Here is a 23,908-nt window from a genome sequence, read left to right as displayed (position 1 = left end):
GAGGCGACATCGTTACCCTCTGCGCCACCCCTTTGTCAAGCCAGTTGAGTTAATTTGAGTTATTAGAGTTGAGTCAGCTGAGTTGAGTCATTTAAAAGGAGTCATTTCAATTCAGTCAAGTTGAATCCAGATGAGTCATTTGAGCTGAATCAAGTCAATTGAGATGAGATAAGTTGAGTCACATCAGTTGCTTAGAGCTTTTTGAGTCAAATAGGTGAGTCATGTGATCGGAGTCAATTTAGTTAAGTTAATTTAAGTTATTGGAGTCAAGTCATTTGAATTGACTTAGTTGAGTTCTTTGAGTCCAATCAAGACAGTTAAGTTGAATCCGGATGAGTCCCTTAAGCTGAATTAAGTAATTTAAGATGAGATAAGTAAAGTCAAGTCAGCTGAGTTACCTTAAGTTGTTGGAGTCAAGTCAGTTGAATCAAGTAAGTTGATTTGAGTTGAGCCATTTTAGTCAAGTCCGTTAAGTCATTTGAGTTGAGTCAGCTTAGATGACCAAGTCATTTGAGCCCAGTTAAGTCAGTTGATTTCTGTTAATTGAGTGCAGCCAATTTAGTCATTTTAGTTGAGTCATTTGAGTTGAGTCTAGTAAGTTGATTTGAGTTGAGCCATTTCAGTCATATCCGTTGAGTCATTTGAGTTGAGTCAGCTTAGATGAACCAGTCATTTGAGCCCAGATAAGTCAGTTGATTTCAGTTAATTGAGTCCAGCCAATTTAGCCGTTTTAGTTGAGTCTAGTAAGTTGATTTGAGTCAAATAAATTCAGTCATGTCATTTGAGTTTGAGTCAAGTCATTATAGAGGAGTTGGTTGAATCATCAAGTTGATGTTTTTATGGATAAAATGTAAATAAATTGACATCACCTTCGCAAAAACTGTAAATTTGGGTGTTTTCTTGCCAAAATATGCTCTAAATTTACCAAGTTGAAAAAGCTCATCTATTCAACACGTTGTCTCTCAAACTGCGAGGAACAAAATAATGTCAAATGTACTGTCAATATTAGTGATAGAGTTTCTATTTGTTTCTCCCCGCATTTAATGGACCACCGAGGCCCGAGTACATCAAGCGCTAGTGATCTGATCGTTCGGCTGCCACTCATTTTGTTACATAACACCAGAATTGATTCAGTTGTCTTGTTCTCGTTTGCCATGTGCATATGGCTCAGAAAAGAGTGTCATTCATTGGAAAGCTAAAGTTTCTACTTCTTGTTGTCATTCTTAAAAATAAATGCTTTAAAACAACACACTGCACAATAACCACACCTGGGAAAAACAGTCATGAGTCAAATTTCATCTAAGCTGATTCAAACACAGTTAGCAGTTTTTTTTTTTTTTGTCAACTATAGTAGCAACTGAGAATTCTTCTGAGCTCGTCCATGCAAATGATAATGGCAGAGGACTGTGAGGGGCAATTAGTGCAGTGTCATATTCCATATAAGAGCAAAATCTCTCTTTCTGCATCCCAAGTTTCCAGCGCGCCGGAAGGCTGACTGTAATTCATTCTTGACGTCCTTGCCAACTTAAGCAAAAACCGTGCCAGCAGGCGAGGGATGGCCAGATTAACAGAATGAACGGCCAGTCATGAATTTGAGATGGGAGACAGCAAGAGATAAAAACCAGAAAGAATGTAACCGTAAATCCGCTGCAATCATCCAGGCTAAAACAGTAAAGAGGGAAACTCCATGCAGTTTAGGGTGGATGTTTTTTAAAATAGTCACAGTGGAAAGGCAGCTGTTATTAGGACTATTAAAGTTTGCGAGGATTAGATAGTGTTGTGGTATTTCACTATAAAATACACAGCGAAATTGCTTTTCTTTGTCTTGTTTCTAGTCCAAAAATATCTAAATATTCTTAAATCAAGAAGCATTTTCTAGACAAGCAAAATTGGGCTTATGTCAAACGGAAAAACCTAGATTATTTTTTGCCCCATTGGCAGATTATTTAGCTTGTCTTAAGAAAAATCACTTAATTTGGGCAAATTATTTCTTAAATCAAGACTATATTTTTGCTTGTCTAAAAATGCTTCTTGATTTTAGAATTTTTAGATATTTGGACTAGAAACAAGACAAAACCTAAATAAGAAAAGCATTTTTGCAGTGTTTATATCCTTTTGATACATTTATGAAAAAAAGAAAATATCCAGTGAATGGCAGTTCTGTGAGCACAAATGCCTTGTTAATACCAGAGGAGAAAGGCCAGACTGATTTTAGCTGAAGAAATGCAACAGTAACCTAAATAACCACTTGTTATTACAAGAGGTATGCAGAAGAACATCTCTGAACATGGATGGGCTACAGCAGCAGAAGACCACACCGGCTGCCTCACCTGTCAGACTGAGGCTACAATTCACACAGACTCACCAAAATTAGACAATAGAAGATTGGAAAAACATTGCCTGGTCTGATGAGTCTTGATTTCTGCTGCGACATTCTGATGGTAGGGTCAGAATTTGCCATCAACAACATGAAAACATGGATCCATCCTGCCTTGTCTTTACGGTTCAGGCTGCTGCTGGTGTGTTAAGGTGTGGGGGATATTTTCTTGGCACAATTTGAACCCATTAGTACTAATTGAGCATCGTGTCAATGCTACAGCCTACCAGAGCATTGTTGCTGACCATCTCCATCCCTTTCTGACCACAGTTTATCCATCGTCTGATGGCTACTCCCAGCAGAATGATGCGAATCTGAGAATCATCTCAGACTGGTTTATTGAACATGACAATGAGTTCACTGTACTCAAATGGCCTCCACAGTCACCAGATCTCAATCCAATAGAGCACCTTTGGGATGTGGTAGAGCGGGAGATTCGCATCATGGATGTGCTGCAGCCAACAAATCTGAAGCAACTGCGTTATGCTATCATGTCAATGTGGACCAAAATCTCTGAGCAATATTTGCAGTACTTTGTTGAATCTATGCAATGAATGGTTAAGGCAGTTCTGAAGGCAAAAGTGTATATCTTTCTTTAATGTAATAATAGTACATTAATAAATATACACAAAAGAAATAAACATAAAACTTCATTTTCGCCATGCCATGTTTGTTCATTTTAGATGATGTAATACCAATGTTTTGACTTTAGATTAGTTAAATCAACATTTGGGTCAAATAATAATTTTCTTGGACAAAATGTTGTTATTTATATTTAAAATGTTACAAGAAGGGCGGCACTGTGGCTCAGTGGTTAGCACTGTCACCTCACAAAAAGAAGTTCGCTGGTTCAAGTCCTGACTGGGCCATTTGGTATCTCCATCTGGAGTTTGCATGCTCGTGTGGGTTTCCTCCGGGTGCTCAGGTTTCCCCACACAGTCCAAAGACATGTGCTTTAGGCAAATTGGGTAAACTAAACTGGCCATAGAGTGAATGCAATAGTGTATGGGTGTTTCCCAGTACTAAGTTGCGACAGTCGATTAGAATGTTGTCACTAGAATGAATGGGCGTTATCAGTTTTTATCAGCTGATCGATATGGGGCAGTAAGGGCCTTCTGCGCCTACTGTTATCCTCCATCCACATTTTAATCAGCTATAGATCACATACGGCTGCGGCCGGAAGTTAGCAATAATTATTTATATTATTTATAAAATTATATTATTTACTGTACTTTTATTAACGTCTACCCTAACCCAAAACCCAACTGTTACAGTAATGTAAAAGATCTTGATCTGGAGTCTTCTCTATTAGTATAGCTGATTAACCATATGGATGGATGATAACAGCCCTCTGAGCCTACCAGTAGCCTATCTATCTGATAACCACTGATAACGATCATTCAGTCAAGTGATGACATTCAAAGCAGGTTGTTGTGACTGGAAGGGCAAACATTGCGTGAAACATATGCTGGAATAGTTGGTGGTTCATTCTGCTGTGGTAACCCCCTTATAAAAAAAGAATTAAAGTGAAGGACAATGAATAAATAAATGTTACGTTACATAAGAAATGAAATTGGACCTTTATAGAATAAAACAAGTTTTGACCAAACCCATACCTAATAAATCATGAGCAACCAAATATGTTTAAGTGCTCCCTTAATTTTCCCCAAAGCTGTGTATATGCAGGCCAACCTTTATGCAGTATATGTAGTGACATTTTTCATTTTTCACTTATCCTTTCACCACTTGTTTCAGTGTTCTGATGAGCACTTTTTTCTTTTTAATGGTCTTAAGTAATGAGAAACGGCTACAGTTGCTTCGTTTGCATTGCCGCATCACACCCATTAAAGGATTGAGCTGCAGGTTCCCGATGAGGCCAGAAATGATCCGCCGGCCCAGAGGGATTTCTCCTATAAAGGGCTCTGGATGTTGTCCAGTGCATCACTCAGGTGGTATAAATTAGCAAAAGCCCCTATAAATAGAGATAGATACTGTTTTATATAAATGTGTGTATATATAGCAAATATCGGTTTGTCGTCTAATTTATTCTGAGAGCACTCGTCTGTTACAGCCCGGTCATTCCCTTGGCTAAAGATTTCTCAATAAAACAGGCCGCATCCACTTAAGATTCCCTCCTCTAATATTGGCACTGTTGGTAAATACAAGCAAAGGAAGTGAAAAAAAAAACATCTTTATTGTTTAACCTTTTGTGTTGCTTGAAATCTTAATAAAAAAATTTCATATACACACACACACACACACACACGCACAGACATATACACACACACACACACACACACACACACACACACACACACACACACACACACACACACATATATATATATATATATATATATATATATATATATATATATATATATATATATATATATATATTGGGGCAGCACAATTTATCCTTTCAGCATTGATATTACAATGTGTGAACACGCAAGTCACATTACAGGATGTGCAATGTTGAGTCATGATTGTAGTTGAGCCAACACAATCTCACGGCAATTTGTAACTTTTTGATTTAGTGGCTAATTCGTATGAATTCGTAAGATCTAATTCGTACAAATTAGTACGATTTGCTTATCCCCCAATGACCGTTGGGTTTAGAGGTGGGGTTAGGTGTCATGCCTCCTTTTTAAAATCGTACAATTTCGTACGACTGAACTCATACGATTTAGCCACTAAACTGACAAAACGTAAAATACTTACGTTTCCTCATGAGATCAGGCTGGTTGAGTAGATACAGCAGTTCAGAACACATGGGAATTTTGAGGTAATATCAGTTAAACCATAATAATGTAAAGGTTTATCAATTGCTTGTGTTTTTAAGGCCTACAGTAAACATTTTAAGCTAGCTTTAAGCATTTGGGAACAAGGGAATATTACATTTATAGCTTTACCAACGATTAAGTGTATTTAATTATTTACACAATGAAGCATATGCTGCTTTATTGTTTTATTTGTGAACTTGAATGCAGTTAGACTCCTTCACTTGTATTTTTCTCTGATTTATTTAACTCTTCTTGTAATTTGTTTATCATATTTTATGCTCTCCTTTATAAAATCATCCCAATCAATATCAAATTATTCATTAATTATGTTATCTTGTTAAAAATTGCAATTCAAAATCACAGAAAATATACATATTGCAATGTACTGTTTTCCAGTGTCGTGCAGCTCTAACATATACAAACATGGTTGAATAAATGTGTGACAATTATTGGCACCCTCACGAATGTATAGCAAAATGTTTCGTTAATATATTCCTACTGATATTTTATGTTTTTAGTATCTGTGTGGCTAGGATCAGGACAATGTTCAACCATGGCCTCCTGTTTCACAGGGGTATAAATAGGAGGAAACACAAAATCTGAAAGTCAAAGACAATGTTGGAGAGAGGCTGTTTGTCCTGGTTTGAGCTGCATTTCTACCAGTGCTGTTAGCAATATCATCTGAATTGATGGAATTGTGATATTAAAAAGTACAGATAGGTTTTAATCCATTATGCCATTCTTTCTGGAAAGGACTTCAGTGGTAATAGTTTTCATTTTCAGCATGATGATAATCTGCGAATTGACCCTTTGCTAAGCCACACCTAAAAAAAAAAAAAAAACACCACACACCAATCGTGGTTTAGCAAGCGTAACTACACGCAGGAGGCCTGTCAAGCTTTTGAGCGAGGAAAACAAGCCATAGCGTTGTGCATATGGATTGTGCAAATCTAATACCCGGTATCTTAAAAGTTCGTACGGGGTGGTGGAATTTTTTTCCCTTTCCAAAACCTAAAACCCAAGGGGAGAAATGCCAGCGTGGATAAAGCTGTGTGAGGGGCTGTAAAAGCAGCACAATCCAGTTATATTTCCATCTGTTTTAAGCTACGAATATTTGGATTAAATATTAACAGAACAAAACAGAGATCACAAACTTTACAATTCACCAATGTTTCGTCGCTCTTTTGGAGATTTAGTCATTGGTGATGATGTTATATCGGGTTAGTGTCAGCTTTTATATTTGGTGTCGGATTAATATTTGCTGGTAGGGAAAACCTATTTGTTCACTTCTGCTATTTATACTTAATTTGCATTTCAATATATTTATTTTTCCATTAAATAAACCAAAAATAAATCAAACCCAAACCTAACTCCTATCCTAACAAACAATACATCAACTAATAAGATCATTTATTCACCCTTTATAAATCTAAATTCGAGAAAAATTACACTTATGACTGGATTTGTGGTTAAGGATCACATATATCTATTACACCACCAGTAAAACAACAAGTCCAAAACTTTTGCACAGTACTGTACATCACCACAAATTTTTAGAAAGAACTTTGAGCAAAAACCTCTTCTCCAAAAACAAACTCTTGGCTCCTCGTTGTGTTCGTATTTTGAGCAAAAGGACAGAAGGTTAAACAGTAAATACATTTTTTTTACTCCCCTGTAGATTTCTTTGCTCATGTTTACCCAGGGTGCCAGTATTAGTGGAGTAGGGCAGTGTATTTTGTAAGCATTCTTTCTCTCTTTCTCTCTCTCTGTACCTTGCACTTCTGGAAGCAGCCTGTTAGCTCTCCTCATTATTCCTCCACAGCTTTCACAGGTGCTCCTGCTCTCCAGAGTCGCTTACACTGGTATCAGTCTCACACTGTGAAACCATCTGGACAGCCAATAGTACAGCAGCAACATTCGCATTGGTTAAGCAGAGGCAATCTGGCATGTAAATGTGCATAGTAGAGAATCAAGGTTTAAACTGAGTTCCGTATGAAACTAATGGGGCCTGAAGGTAGTCGTGCCCCTCCTGATTATTTATAGCCGGAAAGCCTGGGCTGGTATTTTTAGGGCATATTTCCCAGAACAAGCTGTTTCACACTTACTTGCATATATTGCAATATTCTTTCTGACTTTTTTCTCATCTGTAAACTTCCAACATTCAGGCTTGTGTGCTCATTATGTCCCTGGAGATACTGTGCGTCAACAGTGACCCCCAAAAACTAGTTGTACACTTATAGATGTTTGAATTGCAGGCCCATAGCCAGCCTTGTGAAAGGGGTAGTTCCTTTCAAAAGTGGACTCATTTTCTATTTAACTATGATTTTAAGCACATTTGTTAGCTGGATTAGCTTGTCAGATGGTCACATGATTTAGGGATCGCCAAAGATTTAAAATGAAGAAATTTAAAGAGGCTATATTTTTAGGCTACTTTATAAATTTCACTAAGGGAAAAAAATAACAATCTGCTAAAGTATTAAATTTAAAATTGTGGCCTATTGTCATTTATTTGGCAAAAAATAAACTGGTCAGTACATTCAACTTTCCTCAGTCTCAGAATTTGGCCATTTGAATATAAAAAAATAAACCTGATTACAATAATGTAGAGCTTGACGATTTTTCTAACTTTTCTTTTAGAAAAATCGTTAAAGAAAAAAGCACATTTGAAAATGTATGGATAACAACACTAGCCCAATAAGTATTAATATGGGCTGCTTTTAGTGCTTCACAACTTTTTATTGGCCATTTATTGGCTTACGGGCCTGTAACATGCATGAATGCAATGCAAAGCCACTTGATGTTGGGCAATTGCCAATTTTAGACAGGCTTAACTTTGGTATAGAGTTCAGAAACCAATAAATGACTGATTTCATTTTTTAAATTACAATGAATTAAAACATTTATTATTTTGACTTTTGTCAATTTAAAGGAAAGTAAAAAACAAGACACTGCGACAAATGTCTTTAAGTACCTTTTTTGCACTTTGCACTTTTTGTGGTCATATTAGAATATTAAATAATGTTTAAAGATGCTTTGTACCCTGTACTTCCATGTGCAGATTTTACTATTATTTTTTTAAAATTATTTTATTACTGTAAAAAAAGAGAAAATTTTTATTTAAAATTTGTTTCAGACCTTTATAGAGAAAAAAATAGCTTAGTGGTTTTTCACCTTTAACTGGAAAGGACGTTGGAGGATACAGACAGGAAAGCACTGAGAGCAGAGAGAGGGGAAGGATCGGCAAAGGACCTCGAGTCCGGAATCAAACTCGAAACTGAAACTGAAAACTAACCTCTTTTCAGCTATAATTTAATATTTTATCTCTTTTCTCTGTTGTGATGTGTATAATGCAGTGCATTGGTCAACCTCTGGTTGTGTTTAATAGTGCTATATAAATACAATTGACATTGACATAGTACCGGGTTGAACCCCTTGGACCCCTCCTGGAACTGGAAAAATTCCTCAGAGATTTTGGTCCATATTGAGATGATAGCATTATGCAGTCACTGCAGATTTGTCGGCTGCACATCCATGATGCGAATCTCTTGTTCCACCACATCTTAAAGGTGCTCTATTAGATTGAGCTCTGGTGACTGTGGAGGCCATTTGAGTACAGTGAACTCATTGTCATGTTCAAGAAACCAGTCTGAGATCATTTACACTTTATGACATGGCGCGTTATTCTGCTGGAAGTAGTAGCCAACAAAAGATGGGTACACTGCAGTCTTAAAGGGACGGACATGGTCAGCAACAATACTCAGATAGGCAGTGGCATTGACACGATGCTCATTTGGCAGTAATCGGCCCAAAGTGTGCCAAGAAAATATCCCCCACATCATTACACCACCACCACCAGCCTGAACTGTTGATACAAGGCAGGATGGATTCATGCTTTCATGTTGTTGATGCCAAATTCTGACCTTACCATCTCAATGTTGCAGCAGAAATTCAGACTCATCAGACCAGGCAACATTTTTCCAATCTTTTATTGTTCAATTTCGGTAAGTCTGTGCGAATTGAAGTCTCAGTTTCCTATTCTTAGCTGACAGGAGGGGCAGCCGGTGTGGTCTTCTGCTGCTGTAGCCCATCTGCCTTAAGGTTGGACATGTTGTGCTTTCAGAGATGCTCTTCTGCATACCTCAGTTGTAGCGAGTGGTTGTTTGAGTTACTGTTGCCTTTCAGTCAGCTCAAACCAGGCTGGCCATTCTCCTCTGATCTATGGCATCAGCAAGGCATTTGTGCCCAAAGAACTGCCGCTTACTGGATATTTCTCTTTTTCGTACCATTCTCTGTAAACCCTAAAGATGGTTGTGCGTGAAAATCGCAATAGATCAGCAGTTTCTGAAATACGCAGACCAGCCCGTCTGACACCAACAACCATGTCACGTTTAAAGTCACTTAAATCACCTTTCTTCCCCATTTTGATGCTTGGTTTGAACTGCAGTAAATCCTCTTGACCATGTCTACATGCCTAAATGCATTGACTTGCTGCCATGTGATTGGTGGATTTGCGTTAACAATCAGTTGGACGGTGTACCTAATAAAGTGGCCGGTGAGTGTATATATTTTATAACTAAATATGAATAAACCTTTTCTCAAATATGCATGCATGTGTGGATTTATATATACATAGTAAATATAAGTACACAATCATATATGTCAAAACAAACTTTTATTTTATAGTGCGAATGATCGTGATCAATCTTTGCCCAGCACAAAAATATTTTTGTTTACTATATCCATATACAGTAAAATCACATTTTATATTTATTTTACCACCAAAACATTATGTCTTATCTTTACCCAATACTAAAAAGCTGAATGAAATGACTAAAAATCCGTGCTCATTTCATCATTTATCTATGTGAAACACTTTCCTCACTTTTCTTGTCTCTTTTTAAGTAACATTGACAGATTATTGACATTCATCCACTGCAGTATCCAAACAGCTCCTGCAGCTACTGTACTGAGTCTGTTTTGTGGCGTGTCAGAAGTTAACTGTGTAGTCTTACATGTGAAATGAGACGTGGGCTGTTGGGCTCTACAGTTTGTCTATAGTATTTCACAGACGTGTCCGCACTGTCTATCACCTTACCTTAGCAACACGCAGACGTAGGGACTGTCCTTCTGCTGCTCTTTTCTGCTCTGTGCGATCAATAGGCCTGAGAGTAATGCAACGGCTCCATCGATTTTATGCAGTCCAATTCACTTACAACGAGATGATGCTTTCTATAAACAAATGGGTTTGAACATTTACACCTCTTGGGTCTTTAGCTTTACTCTTACTTTAGCATTGATTCTTTAAATGCTAGTTTGTTTATGGGGGCGGTTATGAAATGTATGGGTCTGGCGGTAAAGTGAATATTGATGCCGTTGCTGTTATCTGTTTAACGGAGAGTTATTGTATGTATTATTAAGTGGAGGGCTGAGGTTAAGCACCTTGCTCAAGGGAACGATAACCGGGCTTATTAATTGCCCTTCTGAGGGTTGAATGTAGGATCTTTTGTGTTATATTAATTGTGCAAACTCAAAGCAGTGTTGTTTTAGTGCGGTTGAGGTTCTAATGAAGTTTTCTAAACAATTTGAATTGGGCTATTTTAATAATTTATGTTTTATTTATCATTTTAATTTTAAGTTATAGCAATTTTGACAATTTTTTAATCATTTTGTTTTTGTTTGTTTTTTTAGATTTTATTTTTTCGGTTTATTTTCAACAGGAAATCGATGTGCAGGTTTTTATGACTTCAAAAAAGAGAGTATTTTTATTAGAAATTTGGATGTTAGCCGATCTTTTATATATATATATATATATATATATATATATATATATATATATATATATATATATATATATATATATATATATATATATATATATATATATATATATATATAAAATAAAATATTAACTTAAACCCATACCTAATAAATAAAAATGGTTGAATGATTCATTGATGGATTGATTTAGTTAATAATTTATTTAGAATAAATTAATAAATAATTAATAATAGAATAAATTAATTCTGTATACATAACAATGTGCATGTTTACTTTTTTTGCTTGTGCTAAAAAGAATCAGAATTTTAATATATTTAATAATCAAAATAAAAAATGTTTTTAATTTCCTACTATCCCCCTTAAGACCAAAACATTTTAAAGGTAAATTTATATTATATTTAAAACGTAATACATCTATTTGTATTATATCTTAATTCATTTAAGTTTGAGTTATAGCAATTTTTATTATATAGCAATTATACATTAGCAATGTTTTAGCAATGAGATATTTTAAGTCATTTTGTTTTGTTTCTTTTTATAGATTTGCTTTTTTTGGTTTACTTTTAATAGGAAATATTTCATTGGTGTCTACACTGTAGAAATGGTTTGTTAATTAAACACTGACGACTTTTAATGCAGAAAATGTAACTCTACAGTTTAAAAGACAAAGTGACTTTTAGTGACATTTTAGTAGTTTAAAATAATGTAATGTATAAGAAATAATATATTTGGAAATGAGTCTGTAAAACAACAGAAAAAGTACTGTCAGCTTAGTTCTTAAGTTTTTTGTATCGTAATATACAACATCAACACAGACAATATATCACTTTAAACTATTAAAAAAAAATAAGTCACTTTTTCAAACTTAAAACTCTTACATAACACAAAAAACTCTTTGTAAACACATTTCAAGACATATTAAAACCACAGTGCAGCATCAAAATACTCCTTGCAGTGCTCAGCATATATAAGTACACCCCTCTCAAATCTATATTTTAAATTCATATTTAAATAGGAAGTTATCCAATTTTATATTTGTGCGTATACATTAGATTAGTCAGTACTGAAGCCAAATCTGCAGCTAATCTAACAAAAGTAGTACTCAAATTTATATATTATAGAAAAATATTAAAAACAAATTTAAAAAAAAGGAAAAATCAAGAAAAGACAAAAATTTGAAAAATTATCTTGAAATTTTGTAGGTTGTAATTTATTTTTGCAATATTTTGCTTGAATTTAATTGTATTATCTTTCAATTTCTAAATATGTTTGGTGACTAGAATATTATTTTAATAAATATATCTGTTTAATAAATCTGTTATGTTCAAATAATACATTAATCATACTCCAAAATACATTGACTATATTCACTTAAAAATTTATAAAAATATTCATTTTCAAAATAGGGTGTTTTCAGTTATGATGATCACTGTATGTAACTTAAGAATTTATTCTTTACCCAATCCTTCACACCAAGCAAATACAAAGCAAGATGTTTTCCGTTATTTAAAAAAAGTGATAAAATTTGGTTTGAACACTTGCATTTAATTAAATACAGCCCAGAATATGTGTTTATTCATTCATTTGTTTTCTTATGGCTTAGTCCCTTTATTAGTCAGGGGTCGCCACAGTGAAATGAACCGCCAATTAATCCAGCATATGTTTAAAACCTCGGATGCCCTTCCAGCCGCAACTCATCACTGGGAAATAATAAGTGTTTAAATTGTACATAAATAGACTTGTTGCATATAAATGATAATGTAGCCTATTCACCCATATTTTGATATAAAAATGCTATGTTTACTTTTGACTTGCCCCTGTCTTTTTCTCCCTAGTGTGGTTCCCTCTGTAGTGAGCATGCTGTGTGCTGCTGAAAGCTGATCTGAGGAGGAGCCCTAGTGTTGTTTCACACCGCCTCCAGTGGACAAGAGCAAAATCACCTGCTTACAGGAAAAGTGTGTAGAGAGAATTACCACAGTCTTTGGAATTACCCACCTCTGCGTTACTGGATGCTTTTAGATTACGTTTGTGTGAAACAGTTGCATACATTATAACCACATTTGTATAAAGTGAGCTACAGAGCTATATTAGGGAGTCAAAAGGGAATCAAATTTTGTCATATATTTCTCAGGGGCTAAATTATTTCATTCATTAAGGTTGAATATTCGGCCATGGAATGGACATCCAGAGTATTTTATTTTTATTTGACTTTTTTTAAGGCACATGTTTAACCCTATCAGCTGTGTATATGTGTTGATTTTATTCCAAATACTTATATTTATTTAAGTTGGCAACTTACATCAATCTAAACATTAACTGTTAACAAAATAAACAAAAATAAACAGTAAAAAAATGTTTAATATGAATTCGTTACAGAGTAAAACTGCAGCATAATGAAGTAATGGCACTTAATAATTTAATTATTATCAGTTAGTTGGCATGGCACTGCATTGTTTGACTAAATAGGCAAAACACGTAGGTCAAAGACATTATTATAGCGTAAAATTACGAAAAACTGAATTTCAGAAATGAATGTTTTACTTACAGTACGTCGTTTCAGCAATGTGAAAAGTTTTGTAAGTGTGTTATCAACAAAACACAGCGGTGCTAATCTTGCGCATTTAATTGGCTGCTGCGTTCATAAACTCAACAGAAATGTGTTTGATTGGTTGAACGTCCTACCGGTGTGATACAGCTGTAGTTTGTTTTAATTGTGCAGCTACATATTTCTCCCTTGAATCCTCCGGGCAACTTTTGTTTATTGTGCTGCCATTTCTGCCCACACCCCTCATTAATTTCACTGCCTCTGATTCTAACACGTCTTTTGTTGCATTCATTTAAATTCAGGTCACCCCCTTTTTATCGCTGACGTTTTTGTTGGCTTCCGTAGGAAATATTCCGTGTTGAAGAGAGACGCCGCTGAGCTTGCATTTGGCGATGAAATATTAACTCATGATGGGTATTTTAAGACTTATCATATCTCTGGTAGGTTACAAGAATCATGCTGCACCTTAAAACCCACAGCTTTCATCAGCAGGAGACTCGGGATTTATGAGGATGTTTATGATTACAACAGTAGATACACAGGTGTGTGTGTGTGTGTGTGTGTGTGTGTGTGTGTGTGTGTAAACGATAGTAACCCGAGGTTGAGCCAAATGCGTCATCATCCTGACTCAGTATCTGGGAAAGCCCTTCCTTCCATATCAGGTCCTCATATACTTGTCGTTTTGCTGGTTAAAAACGTGGATTGATTCTCTGCATCAGTAATAGTAGATAAATCATGGTGAATTTACACTATTACAGGCAAGTAGGCGGTCTGGTGAAAGGGATGGTTCTTTGTTTTTTTCTTAAATATGCTCTTTTTTGCAGTTATAAGCCTCATTTTCTATTTATTTATGAGGTTTAAATACTTTTTAAGCACTATTTTCTGATGGATTGGCAAACACTTTTTGACGTACCAAAAACATTTCCTAAAGATTTAGCAGAAAAAATATGAGAATAATACTTATTTTTCCAATAAAATTTATTACATTCTATATTATTAGAAAAAAAACGGATGCTATTCTAATTTTTAATTAAAAACTAGCCTATTTATTAGGCAAACACTTGCGTTTCACATCCAAACTTCGCAGAGCTTTTTCAATAACTGGCAACACTGTGGTGAAAACCTCAGAAGCATGCCATGGTTAACCCTGAGCAAATACCTTAAAACTCGTTGTTGCATTTTACCCCGCGCTACTTTGTGCCACGTGCTCCTTTACATGTTCAGTATTGGGTGTACTGTCCCTTTAGCAGTGTTGAAACAAGACAGACAAATGCCCTGTTCCTGACTTGATTCATAACAATTGATTGATATTTCTTAATTATTGAAGAATAAGTAGAATTGTTAACTGTCCTGAATTATTACACCCCCCTCTATATTTTCCCCCAATTTCTGTTTAACATAGAGATGTTTTCAACACATTTCTAAACATTATAGTTTTAAAAACTCATTAATAACTGATTTATTTTACCTTTGCCATGGTATGTTTCAACATAGTATTCAGCTTAAAGTGCAATTCAAAGACTTAACTAGGTTAAATTAGGTTAATAAGGCAAGTTAGAGTAATTATGCAATCAAAAAAAACCTTTAAAGGGGCTAATGATATTGACTTTATCCAGAAGAAGATATTTTAGGAAATGCAGTGAAAAAGTCATTGCTCTGATGAACATAATTTGGGAAATATATGAAAAAGAAAAACAATTGACAGGAGGGTGAATCATTTTGACATACTCAACTGTATGTCTTTCTCCTGACTGATTCATAATACTTCCAGTTGACTGACATTGCTTAACTATTGTTGTGATGGCATTGGCATTTTTAATAGTTTTTGCTATTTTATTACCCACTTTCATGCATTTTTTGCAATTAGTTATTTTCAATCATAGCAAAGATTTGTTGTTAATATTTTGAATTCGATTTCACATCAAAGGATTTTCTCTTCAGTGTTTGGACACTCAGCAGTGAAAATTAAATCACACTGAACTAACCTAAACTGAACTTAAACTCTAAAAACTGAACTAACACTGTTATAATTTACTATAATCTTCTTAAGCTGCTTAGACACAATCTACATTGTAAAAGTACTATAGAAGTAAAGATGAATTGAATTGAATTAAACACAAATCCAAAGTTGACGCTATAAAGACGTTTTTTTTATAGCCTTTGCTTGTATTCAACAGAGTGTGAATATTAGTGGAGGGCTGTAGCGTATCAGTGGTAAACAAACAGCCGGTTGTGACTGTGTGAGTGAGGTGCGCTCTGGGAACCTCCAGTTTTCCATCTCTCAGGGTGGAGGGTGCGGTTCAGGAGCCCGTGTTCTTGGATCTCAGTCCAGGCCATATGGCAACTTTGCACTTGGGGACTGAAAGGAGATTTGATGGCTGAATACTAATGACATTGGTGTAGTATAAATTATTTAAGAAGTTTAACAATCCCACAAATGGTTAATATAACACAGGATGGCCTGCATAACTATGAACAAATGCTAATAATATTTAATTGCATTATATACAGTTGAATTCAAAATTATTTTTTAGTTTTTTTTTGTTTGTTTTTTTTTCACAGTATTTCCTACAATATTTTATTTAATATATTTTTATATTATTAGAGTCATTATTTTCCCCTATTGTCTACAGAACAAACCATTGTTATACAATGACTTGCCTAATTACCCTAACTTGCCTAATTAACCTAATTTAACCTACTTTAAGCTGAATACTAGCAGCTTCAAATATATCTAGTCAAATATTATGTGGTCATCATGGCAAAGATAAAATAAATCTTATTAGAAATGATAAATGAGTTATTATGAGCTATTAAACTATTATGTTTAGAAGTGTGTTGAAACAAATCTCTGTTAAACAGAAATTGGGGACAAAATATAAAATCTAACAGGAGGGCTGATACTGTATATTTGTATGCATGTATATTAATTGTATTTTTCTAAAATTTCTAAAATAATGTTCATTTAGAACAGCTAAGATTTTGTTGTTAGTTTATTGTCAAAGCAGCTACATACAGCAGCAAATTAATAAATAAATGCTTAAAGTACAATTCTAAGCATACATACAGTTGAGGTCAGAGTTATTAACCCCCTTGAATTATTAGCCCCCCTGTTTATTTTTTCCCTCAGTTTCTGTTTAACGGAGAGAAGATTTTTTTTCAACACATTTCTAAACATAATAGTTTTAATAACTCATCTCTAATAACTGATTTATTTTATCTTTGTCATGATGACAGTAAATAATATTTGACTAGATATTTTTCAAGACACTTCTATACAGCTTAAAGTGACATTTAAGGGCTTAAATAGGTGAATTAGGTTAATAGGCAGCTTAGGGTAATTAGGCTAGTTATTGTATATCGATGGTTTGTTCTGTAGACTGTCGATAAAAAATATAGCTTAAAGGGCCTAATAATTTTGTCCTTAAAATGGTTTATAAAAAATTTAAATCTGCTTTTATTCTAGCCGAAATAAAACAAATAAGGCTTTCTCCAGAAGAAAAAATATTATCAGACATACTGTGAATCTGTTAAACATCATTTGGGAAATATTTAAAAAAGAAAAAAATTACAATGGGGGCTAATAATTCTGACTTCAACTGTATATGGTAATATTTTGGTTATTTTTGCCATAGCTTTTGTGATTTGGTTGGCTTTTTTGCCTTTTGAATTATTCTAAATATGTGTCTATAGTTTTACCACATCTTACTTTCCGTTTTTAAAAAAAAGTTAAGTTTAATGTAAATATGATAAACATAATTACTTTGTTAATAATAATAATAATAACAATAATAATAATAATAAAAACAACTAATATATAAATAATTAAATAAAAATAAATAATAAAACAATTACTTCAAGAAGCAGATATAAAATGTTTAAATACATTTTGATGAATTTGAATATGTTTCTTATATTATTTTATTGTTTAAGTTAATGTTTATTTTATTTTAAGTAAAAACTATTTTAATTTTACGTTTGTACATCTGAAAAAAATGATTCATTGGATTTACTTAATTTTTTTAAGGCAAGCTGTTGCAAATAATTGAATTGGGTTAAGTTTAAGCAAACAATTTTAGTTGGATTTACTCAATTTATATGTGTTGGATTTAAACAATCAAATTAGGTTGGATTTACTCAATTTATATGTGTTGGATTTAAACAATCAAAATAAGTTGGATTTAATCAATTTTATTTAGTTACATTTATCTAATGAAATTCATTTAGTTCACTATAATTTAATTATGTTATTCCTACTTATATCTATTTATTTTTGATGTCTAAAATGATCATTAAATTGCTTGCAAATACACTTTGAAATGACACTTGACCACATTTGTTTTGAATTCATTTTAATGACTTTTTAAGATGCATTTTTTTAACAAAACATAAATCACTGCCTAAAAATGCTTTAGCAGCACACCATAACACAATAAACAGTTTGTACAGCACATTTAATTTAAAACAACACATACAAGAAAACTGTATGAAGTCTTGGAGCAAACGGCAATCCTTATGACACACACATACACCCCAATACACAAAATAATCAACTAATTAACTTAAAAAATTAACTCATTAACAAATTGAGCAACTACAAGTTGTATGAAATGGAATAAATACAAAGTTTATAGAATGCACATGCTCTCTCTCTCTCACACACACACACACACACGCATACCATTTAAAACAAGTTCCTACAGCTAATTAATTTTGCACACAAAGAAAACTGAATTCACTTATTAAACAATTCCTACACTAAACTGCAATTTGTATATGATATACATTTGGTTGTTGAGCATTTATTAACACTTCAATGCTTAAAATTACAGTATCACACTGTTTTCCAGTATGAGAACCTTTGAGGAGAGCTTGTCAGAGTTCATTTGCACAAGTGCTTTTTGGGCAAACTCGTAATAGTATTTGAGTTCTTTTGGGTAGGCCAAATCAAGCACATAAATTGCCCCCAACATCAGTGCACAGGCTTGTGCAACAGATTTTATCTGTTCAATAATCACTGTTCCATCCACAACGATGCCAATGTCCTCATAATCTCCTCTTTCCTTTTTGATGACACGTATGGCCATGGCGGTTTGTCAGGTCCTTCAAAAATTCTTCTTTTTGATTGCCCTAAGTTTAAATAAAAAGAAACCATTATTAGACATTGTTTTTGAAACATATTTTGTAAAAAGTCAGAAGAAATCAAATGTAACTAAAACCAAAACCTTAACGGCCCTCCCCACACCCACATTGATACCTGTGAAATATTATAACAATCATTTATGATTGCATATTGGCGTACATATATTTGTGCATGATCTGCAAGTACGACTTCTTCACAATTATTTACAGGGTTTATTCAGGTTTTATCAGGGTAAATTTAAGATCTTTTAAGACTAACTAAAAATAATTTTGGAAAAAATAATTGAAAGGCAAACAATACAGTAATATGTTGAAAACTAAATATAATGTCAAGGAAGCATTATTGCATTATTATTTAAATAATATTACCCAAGGTTTAAGGCTTGAAAACCACAGATTTGGCCACTTGAATGTGGAAATACCTTCTGATCAGACCCACTGTATATCAATATACCCGGTCACAATTGTTCACCTTAACCCTTCTGTATTATTTAAATTTACTACCCTTTCCTTATGTTAGTTGCTGTTTTTTTTTGCCCCATTGACTTCCATTAAAACATTTTTTGGATGCAAATCCATGACAACCAGCAACAATGCGTGATTACATGCTATCTTCCCTTTTTGGTAAATGTATATTTTGTCATTTTTACTGTTGATGATCAGTTGACAGCATAACCATTTAGATAGTCCTGTGCAAAAGTTTCTGGCTTTTATATTTTTTGAGTTCTTTGGAGTATAAACAGTAAATGATAGTGTGTGTGTGTGTGTGTATGTGTGCATAAATACACTTACTATGTTTACTATATGTCTGAAAAAATGTAAATAAGCAACTTTCAAAACAATGTGTGCAAAAGTCTCACTTTCATGAGCTCAAACAAAGAAATCTGTCTCCAAATTAATATTCTCAACAGCACACAAGGCTTAAGAATAATTGTGCACAAGTAAAATAAACATCAGCGAATGAAATTCAGTAGAAATGTCACACCTTGATGCAAAATTTAAGACCTCTCAAATTTAAGACTTTTTATGACCTTAAATTGTAAAAATCAAATTTAATACTTAAGACTTTTCAAAGACCCACAGGACCTCTGCAAATAAAAAAAAAGTACAATGATAATAAAACAAATTTAATTGGACAAATTAATAGACATGTATATTTATTTAATTAGTATTTTTACGTGTCATTAATTAAGTATATTTTAAATGTATAAGTAAATATACAAATTTAAAACTTGAATTCATACTTTAAAAAAACGTCATGTTTCATTATTAGATTAAACATTTTTGAAGAATTATTCAGCAATACATTTTTGATTGTTAGTACGGCCACCCATTGACCTAAAAATGTAATACAAGTCAAGTTGCTTTTAAACAGTAATTTTAATCTTAACATAAACATAAATTTTCTCTTTTTTGGAAAAAAGTGGTTTACTTGTAATTCTGTGACTATTTGTTTGTAATTTAGAAATAATAATACTGTTTAGAAAGACTAAAACAGGGGTGTCCAAACTCCTTCTTGGAGGGCCAGTGTTCTGCCGATTTTAGCTCATCCTTGCAGGTGTGTTAAGGCAAGATAGTTTCTAGATCACCTAGTAAGAGCTTGATTAGCTAGCATAGGTGTGTCTAATTGGACTTGGAATTGGAATTGCAATTGGAACTAAACTTAGCAGGACACAGGCCCTCCAGGACCAAGCTTGGACACCCCTGGACTAAACAATGAATATCTCTGGGGTCAAACACAGATCTGAACCCAATGCTGAGAACGTCAAAGGATTAAGAAACATATGCAACTTTTAATCATTTAGTATTTTTAGGCATACTAATATTAGGCACATATTGTGATTTTCAAAAAGTATTACATCGCTTTGTAAATGTTTATTATTACCATTTGTTGAGTCTCCCAATACTATTTGATATAGTCAAGCGATGTGATGTCACACTCAACAAGCTGATAGTTTTCTCACGGTTCAATAACAGTGTGTATTACCATTACAATGCAAGAGTTTGAGGCAAAAGATAATAGGTTGCTCTTACGCGTGTAGTGACCAATGACATTTTTTTTTAACTTCATGTACAAATATATGGAAATAGAAAGCATTTGAAAAAAGAAAAAAGCCATTGACATACAGTGAAAACGCTATTTTCAAATTCTTTAAAATTATTAATTTTGTTTTTGAGATATTAAAATATTTTGTTCATTGTTCTATTCATACTTTTGCATTGAATTAGTATGCAACTTACTTGCACGAATCTAGCAAGTGTTTGTGCAGCGCAATGTGATTTGAATAGACCATAATGTGTTCAACATTAGGTTCACCTATTAATTCAAATATGGCACTCAAAAAAGTTTCTGTTTGTCTCATTGGCCACTGTAACCCCACCCTCAGCCTCTGAACAAAGCAGTTCTTTCTTATAGCCCAGGTGCAAGCACTAGTACTATGATGCACTCACCATGTATTCTTTCACCAGGCATGCCTCATCCTCACCAAGGTAAGTAAAGAGAGCTTGAAGAATAGACGCTCTTTTGACATGGACATCGGTTGTCTGTAAATAATACAAATTTGATTAGTTAAATACATAAATGACAAATTGGAAAACGTTAAGAAATGTATTAGATTAGATTAAACTTTATTGTCATTACACATGTACAAGTACAATGCAACGAAAATCAGTTTAGGTCTAACCAGCAGTGCAATAGCAGCAAGTGCAGTATACAGGTATAAGTTATAAAGTGCAGATATAGAAAAACTTTAGTGATATTTACAGATGGATGTACTATCAACATTATATACAGGTTGTATTAGCTATGAACAGAAATTTAAAATAAATTATTATATGTACAGGTTGCTATTAATAATCAGAAGTGTACAGGTAGATAAACAATTACAAGTGTACAGTATATGTATAGTTCAAATGAATGAATCAGTCTAATGTAGTGCAATGAATGTGTAATTTTTAAATGTGCAAATGTTAAATAGTGCAATGATAATGAGGAGTAAAAGTTATGAGGACAGTGGGGGTGTATTAGGAGGGCAAAATAATTAGTGGGGGATAGAGTTGAAAAAGGGACAGCTTTGAGGAAAGTGCTGTTCCTTAAGGCTGATTTATACTTCTGCGTCAAACGCACGCCAATGCTACGGTGCTGACGCATAGCCCTTCGCCGTGGCCGTCGGCGTCGCTGACGTGCACCTCTCAAAAAATGTAACTACACATCGTAACGACACGTAGCGCAAGCTCTGTGATTGGTCGGCTTGGTAGTGGCCAAGTGGACAGATGATGTATCTCCTCCCTGTAGGCCATCTCATCATTATTGCTGATTAGACCAATCACTGTGGTGTCATCTGCAAATTTGATGATGATGTTGGATCTATTCACAGGCCTACAGTTGATAGTAAAAAAGAAGTAGAGGAAGAGGCTCAGCACACAGCCCTGTGGTACACCAGGGTTGAGTGTGAAGATGGTGGAGCAGATGTGGCCGGATCTAACATTCTGAGGTCTTTTAGACAGAAAGTCCATAATCCAGTTGCAGCGAGACGTGTCGATATCCAGGTCTCTAAGTTTATTCATTAACTAATGCCGAGTTCAGACTGCATGATTTTGAAAGTAGTCGTTGCTGCTTTATTTTCACTGCAAGATGGATCGGCGACAGGGACTTGAACATTGCATGACTTTACAATAGGAAGAATCGCCGACAACTTCGTCTAAACTACATCATCTCACAACCCAAAAACCATCTGTTTGACCAGGCCGTGGATTAATGCTAATATTGCAAATAATGTTAAATTTCTTACACAGACCAATCGTTTCACTTTACAGGACCTTCATCAGGAGCCATGGCTTTAGATTTGGACTTTATTCTTAAACTGAAAAACCCATCCTCATTCGCTGCCATTATTTGGATCACCATGTACCACAGATTCAGCTAAAAATCATCAGTAGTGTTATATTAACATTAAGTTAAATAAATATTAATTTATTTTCTTCTCGGCTTAATCCCTTTATTAATCTGGTGTCGCCACAGCGAAATGAACCGCCAACTGATCCAGCATGTTTTACACAGCGGATGCCCTTCCAGCTGCAAACCATCACTTGGAAACATCCATACACTTTCATTTACACACACAAACTACGGACAATTTAACTTACCCAATTCCCCTATAGCGCATGTCTTTGGACTTGTGGGGGAAACCGGAGCACCCGGAGGAAACCCATGCGAACGCGGGGAGATCATGTAGACTCCACACAGAAATGCCAACTGATCCAGTCGAGAATCGAACTAGCGACCTTCTTGCTGTGAGGTGAGAGCGCTTCCCACTGCACCACCTGTTAAATAAATATATTTTTAAAAATAAAAAGAATTAATAACTGAAACCAGCTCAAATGTTATCGATTATTTGTCATATGCCATGTCCCGAATAAAACACGTTACCGTAATGCACAACTGTTAGTCATTTGAGACTCCTTTATTACAGCACTCCCACAAGTTTCTCTCTTGCTTTCACAAATAATTTTATACATATTTAATGTATATCCATTATTAATAGCCTATCTAAGTTTTGCCCAGCTAGCGAAACCTGCAGGTAAAGGTAGCCTATAAGCATATTTTTTTTTAGTGCATGCATTGACTGCATCGTCAAATACATAGAATATAAGCATGTTTGTGGCATGACAAGCATGGACATGAGCATTATTCAGAACATAGCCTATATATTTATTTTTAAAATGTTATATTTAGAAATTAAAATTATATTAAATTTCAACTTGCAGTAATAATCTAAACATTAAACTTTGCCTCGATGTTGTGCACTTATTATCCTTTAACACACCTTAATCTGATGATTGTCCCTTACATGTATATTACATTTATAATGATACTCAAATTTATTTAATCAACTGACTGTTTACTTGTGAATAGTTTGTTTAGTTACACTATATTTAAAGTGATTTCTTTTTTCGACTACCTTGTAATTTAACATGTTCAGCCAAGATAAAGACATGTAAAGGCTGATTTATACTTCTGCGTCAAATGCACGTGTATGGTCCGACGCAGCCTGCGCGCAGTTGAATAGCCCTTGCCGTGGCGCATCTCTCCAAAAATGTAACTACACATCGCAACAACACGTAGCGCACGTTCTATTAGTGGGCTTGGTAGCGCTTACGTGTGTGGGCAGGGTTGAGAGCCACGCCAACCCATTGGAGCGAGTGTTTACAAGTGTAGAGTCCCATGAAATAGCTCCAGGTGGAAACTGTTGCTTTGTGTTTACCTTATGATTAAAGTTG

The 23,908-nt window shown here is 34.3% G+C and overlaps 1 long non-coding RNA gene across 1 annotated transcript in view; it reads right to left on the bottom strand.

The window, feature by feature from the left end:
* LOC147843665 (uncharacterized) overlaps positions 1–23,908 on the bottom strand; it is a 628,067-nt gene that overhangs the window by 601,936 nt on the left and 2,223 nt on the right. Inside the window, exons 3-5 of the long non-coding RNA XR_015494217.2 lie at positions 22,775–22,951; positions 21,080–21,172; positions 17,471–18,616 (exon numbers count right to left, since the gene is read on the bottom strand). This is a non-coding gene — a long non-coding RNA (uncharacterized LOC147843665). The remainder of the gene's footprint in view (positions 1–17,470; positions 18,617–21,079; positions 21,173–22,774; positions 22,952–23,908) is intronic.

This window comes from Danio rerio, chromosome 6 (genome assembly GCF_052040795.2).
Source record: "Danio rerio strain M-AB ecotype USA chromosome 6, GRCz13ab, whole genome shotgun sequence".
Lineage (NCBI taxonomy): Eukaryota > Metazoa > Chordata > Actinopteri > Cypriniformes > Danionidae > Danio > Danio rerio.
This window is presented reverse-complemented; position numbering and strand designations above follow the sequence as displayed.